Genomic DNA, 5,744 nt, shown 5'->3' with positions numbered 1-5,744 from the left:
AATCACCAACTGAGAATGTACAGCATAACTGGGCATATCTTGCAAAAAAAAAAAAAAAAAAACGTTGCCTCATTATACATGTTCCAGTTTTAAACTCAAAATACCTTCAGTCGATCACAGGCAGGACTACAGGGAGAACTATTTTCTTCATCTTAAAAATGTAAAAAAAATAATTCACCAAGGTCAGTTCGAGCAAACAAACGCCCATTTATGTGATAATTAAAACAGTAGGGAAATCCATCGGGGCCTTATTAGTTAAGTTTGTTGATTTTGAATGTACATATTCAATAACCATCAAAAGTGATCACGTACCTTTAAGTGCATCATACGTCAATTGATTTTGCTGATGACTACTAGTCGTGACAAAAGAATAGCTTTTAGTTTAGCAGCTGTAGACCTCATCCTGCAGGGTTTCAAAACTTGGCCATTTCAACAAACAAAATGTATCTGGATATTTTAAACTTAAAGTTTCATTGAATGTAATTAAACCTGCCTTCAAATTCATCACGTGGATTTGGACGGGGATAACGAGAATCTCAGTTCGTTTAGAGATGGCATCATCAAAAGCCACATTTTTGTTGTTGGAATTGTGAAGGCAGGATGTTTTGAACTAAATGTGGGCCTCATTAACATATGAAAAAGTTGCAGGATGATAATTAAGCAGAATCTTTTTGAACATTGGTTTGTTTTTTTTTGTTGGGGGAATGGGGTCAGCTCATGAATCTGGTTCCGTTCTGGCGTTTCAACCTCTTGCAACACGATTCATCAGGAAATATTGCCTGTTTGCCAAAGCTGCGTCGTCAGCAATGCAGGTGCGAAACCAATATCCGACGTCTGGACAAACCACTTTGAGAAATGAAACGCAATCATAAATCTATGTTTAAAAAAAAAAAAAAAAAAGCTGAAAAATAAACCTCAGTGGTTGAATTTTTTTTGATTTAGCACCTCTTGGTTGAAACCACGCCGTCAGGTTTACATCTGATTTTTCTATACTGTGAGCAAAGCCAAACGTACTGTGGGGGAAGTGGACTTAGCTTGGTCGCGTACATACTGCCTGCAAGATAACTCTGACTATCGTTAAGTGCAACTGCCCACCGGGGTGTCTTTAGCTGGACTGGTGAAGACAGAGCTAACACTAACTACGCCTCGGCCGATAGCCATATATCAGAAATCGCCCGTTTCCTTTCGTACAGCAGAACTCAGAGCCAAATGAGGCGCTTTGCAGTTTGTTTTCGTGGTGTGGTGAAACGGCATACTTTTAAAAGCACCTGTAACTTGTGAGGAACGGAGCGGAGTGAGTGGAAAAATAACTGTGGTGTTTTTTCAGTAGATACAGTAGAAGAAAAAAAAATGTCTGTTTTAGATCCATAACTACATTTCAGTCAATGTTCTAGTTATAAAAGAAGAAGAAGAAAAAAAAACATTTTGTCTCAGATAAATTAATTCTAATTTATTTGTCGGTTTGTCTCTTTATCCCAAATGTTTTAATCAATTTTATTGTAACAGACTTGTTTACAGTTTCAGAAATATATGGAGTTTATTAACGTGTCTGGAGAGCTTTGTGACTGACTGGTTGATTGGATGACTGGTTAATGGGCAACTGCTATGCCTAGTCCTTAATTCTATATAAATATATAAATATATTTTGTATAATTATTGGACTGAAATGTTTTTGTTTTTTTTAATTTTGTTTAAATTATTGTTTTAAATCCATTTTTAATGCGTTAAGTTGTTTGAGGGAGTCGTGAGAATGAGTCTAAAACGCTGGCTGCAATGAAGTGTTTTGTATATATTTGCACCTTTTTTTTTACTCTGTGCGAGATTTTTGAAAGATTGGATTCTAACTTAATGTTCAAAGGACAAGCATGGTGTTTTTTTTTTGTTTTTTTGTTTTTTGCTAATTAAAAAATATGTGGATGATGCTGTATATTTCTTGAATGTTTTTTTTTTTTTTTGTTCAATTGTTTTTGTATATATAATCATCTGCAAGGACTATTTTGTCTCAAGAGCTTGATGTTTTCATTCAAATAAAGACAAGTGTCTCAGTGAAACTTACGCAATCACTCCTGGACTCGTGCAACCTTACACTCTTTCTGAATGTGTACAGTGCAGGAACGCTGAAACAAATATGACTAATACTTTTGGAAACCCTTTGTAATTAGATAGGCAATAATGTTAGTTGGCGTCCGATTGAGTTTCGTGATGACCTAAAGGCATGTGCATATCAGAACAGAGGAATATAGATGGAAAACAGCACATTTCAGTACGATGTGTCCTAATCGGACGCAACATGAGTTTCCAGTAAAAGCTAAATTGCTGCATGATGCAGTAAAATCACAGCCAATCAGAACGTATTCATAAGAACATATTTATGTAGGCCCCTTTATATTTCAGGAAATCATGATACACTACTATTCAAGAATCTGTTATTTTGCTGTTCTTCTGAGCTTTCTATTCATCAAAGAATCCTGAAAAAAACTATTGCAGCACAACTGTTTTCAACATTGATAATAACCAGAAATGTTTCTTGAGCAGCCAATCAGCATATTAAATGATTTCTGAAGGATCATGTGACACTGAAGACTGGAGTAATGATGCAAAAAAATTCAGCTTTGATCACAGGAATAAAATACATTTTAAAATAGATTAACATAGAATTATAATAACATTTCACACTTGTTCTGTTTTGAATGTATTTTTGATCAAATAAATGAAACCTTTTGAGCATATTCAATTTAAAAAATCTTAATTATATAATAATAATAATATATCTGCAGGTAGTGATTAAAGGGCCAAGCACACTAACTGCAAAAAAATGAATTTAAGACATTTGTAGGTGATTTTTGGGTTGAAAAATATGTTTGCAAAATGTAACATTTTATGACAAAGTTCAATATGCCGACGCACAAAATGTCGAACGTGGGAAAATTTGATATTGTTCGACTTGATATGCCGCACTGAGAGTCCAATCTTGTGATTTTTGACCAAACTTTGACACAAAACATATTCTATTTTTCATATTTCCTGGCTAGTCGTGGCGCTGACAAAACTGCACACATAGCCTACCCTAAGGTTGTGCTTGTGATGACATGTACCAACTTTTGTCTCAATGGGTTAAAGCGTTGCAGAGATAAAGCCTCACATACAATTTGGCGTGCTCTTCGTAGAATTTGAAGTTATTTCACAACGGATTTGACTGGAAAATTCTAAATGGTGGAAAATCTGCAAATTAGAGGCAAACATTTATTTTGTTTCTAGGCCTTGCGGTTGAAAAATTATTAGCTTAAACATACAACTTTGGACAATTGGTGGCGAAAGATGGATTAAGTTAGAGACTCAAGTTAATGAGACTATTTATTAAGATTGTCCTCTTATCTGTGTGCCAAATTTCATAACTTTTCTGCAAGAGGTTTAATGGGCTGCAGACTACCATGGTGAAAGAAAAAGAATAACTGATACAATAGGAGCCTTTGCATAAAGTGAAACTCACCTCAAATCTCCAACTCTCATTGAAAATAAAAGGCTTGTGGTCACTTTGTCATTGCAAATCACTGTAACTTTACCAGGGGTGAACATGGCCTTTCACGATGCATGCTAACAAACTTATGTTAAAGTTGTCTTGTTTGCTTCTTGGTTAATTAGGACTGATTAGATCAAAGACGTTTAGCCACCGGGCAGGATCTGAAGCAGATCAGACAGAGACTTCAGTCTTGAGGTAATTACAAAATGACAGGTAACACTCTATACATATTCATATGCTCATTTACATTTTATTAGCTTAGCCAGCTCTTATTTTTGAGGAAGGAGGGATTTTTGCGAGTCAGGTCAAGCTAGCATCTAGAGTCTCCAGCCCTGGAGAGATAAAGCAGACTTTTATCAGTCGACTTTGATGGATCTCGTTGAGTTGAACTCAACTGCACTCTCCATGTCTTTGTCCGCTCTCATTTAAAGAAGACTGCTCCTCTTTAAATTACATTATTTTTGCCGTAGTTCCCTTAATGACGGTCTTTACGGCATAACGACTGTTCTCTGTAAAGTTATTTCATGAGTCATTTCTGTATAACTCCAGTTCCAATGAATTAGTCGGAACACGGCGTTCTTGGAAGCATGAATTAGTAACATCCCATTATTCCACAAAATACGATGACCAGCGCCGTCTCCTGTTTTTGAAAGACGGCAATCTGTCTGTTCAATCTGCTGCCGAACATGTTCCATGATTTGTTTGCATATCAGTGGCATATCTCCTTATTTTCTTTAGCCGGATGATATTTTGGAAAGATAAAGCATCAATAGTAGAATGTTTATGCCGCCAAGAAGGTGCAACATCTGAAAGGGATAAACAGAAAGAGCTGAGCGGAAGACCTGCTCCTGAGAACAAAAAGGAAGGATTACAGAAATAGAGAGGGGAGGAAAAAAGCGCACAGGCAAAAGGCAGGCCGCCTCTGGGGTGCAGAGCATCTAAATAAATAATGCATACTGATGGGGGGGGGGCTCATTAACCCAGCTCTCTCAATTCTGAGGGGACATGAAATGTGTTCCTGCGTTACAAGACTATATACACTACTGCTGCATGACACATTTTGTCTCATAAACACATACCTACAGCATGCAAATCAGGCAGTCTTTAAGACGGAAAAACTGACATTCTTCATTATGGAGTCATTTCAGTAGTTAGTAGTGTTTACCGAGGCAAGCATGACTACATTATTGCTCACACTCGAGGTTCGGGATTTGAATAAACCTCTAACTAAAAGTGTTAAATTTCGGGATATAATTATGATGACCAAACAACCTCTTTTTCTGGAAACAGCGCAAAGAAAATTAGGATCTCACCTATAGTTTTTAGTTTTATATAAAGGATTAAGAAGCAAAACTATTTATAAAGAACTTTACATCTGTGTTCCTTAAGTTCATTAGTTTTGCTTGAATATACAGTAGTGCAATGATAAATGTTTGATTTTATGAGATCTCTGACTTTAGATTGCTCACTTTGGTATCTTGGCAAATCTGAGCACAGACTACAGGCATTTCTGGCCATTTGTGGCTAGAAATTGAGATATTAAAGATATCTCATAGTGATTTTTCCTTCCTATGAGCCTGATCCTTAAAAAAAGTCAAAAAGTTTGGGATCGGAAAGGTTTTTTAATGTTTTAAGGCTGCATTAATTTGATCAAAAACATCAAAAAATAATACTCAAACACAGTATTATTACAATTTAAATTAACCGTTTCCTATTTGAATATATTTAATGGCAAAAGCTGAATTTTCAGTATTAATACTCCAGTCTTCAGTGTCACATGATCATTCAGAAATCATTCTAATATGCTGATTTGCTGCTCAAGAAACATATATTATTATTATCAGTGTTGAAAACTGATACTTTTTTAGTTCGAAACACTTATTTGAGTCGAAATCTTTTGTAACAAATGTCTTTACTCTCACTTTTGATCAATTGTATCCTTGCTGAATACTTCTTACTGACCACAAACTTTTAAATGTTAGTGATTTAGCAGCATCTTTTTGATCCTCTGTCATCAAACATCCAGTTTCGCGCTCAGTCAGGTGAATATTCTGACAAAACTAGATCCCAGTCCTCTTTCCACTACCTTCTGTGTTCAAGATCACATCATCAGGGCTCGCGGAAGTACATATAATGTTGGTTAATTATTCAAAGAACATCGAAGCAGCCAAAGTGACCAAGAGGAGAAATCATGACCCCATTTATAATCTTGAAAGCAGGAGAG

At 35.9% G+C, this 5,744-nt stretch overlaps 1 protein-coding gene across 1 annotated transcript in view; it reads left to right on the top strand.

Annotated features, from left to right (window-relative positions):
- The window catches only part of plxna3 (plexin A3), a 179,726-nt gene extending 177,671 nt beyond the window's left edge, over positions 1 to 2,055 (top strand). The window contains exon 32 of the mRNA XM_082189123.1: positions 1 to 2,055. This exon is cut by the window's left edge and continues 1,708 nt beyond it. The gene's annotated coding sequence lies outside the window, so the exon portion shown is untranslated.
- Positions 2,056 to 5,744: the final 3,689 nt, after the last annotated feature.

Source organism: Leuciscus leuciscus, assembly GCF_965113295.1.
Source record: "Leuciscus leuciscus genome assembly, chromosome: 13".
Taxonomy (NCBI): Eukaryota; Metazoa; Chordata; class Actinopteri; order Cypriniformes; family Leuciscidae; genus Leuciscus; species Leuciscus leuciscus.
Note: the sequence above shows the minus strand (reverse complement) of the source record. Positions and strands in the feature narration are given on the sequence as shown.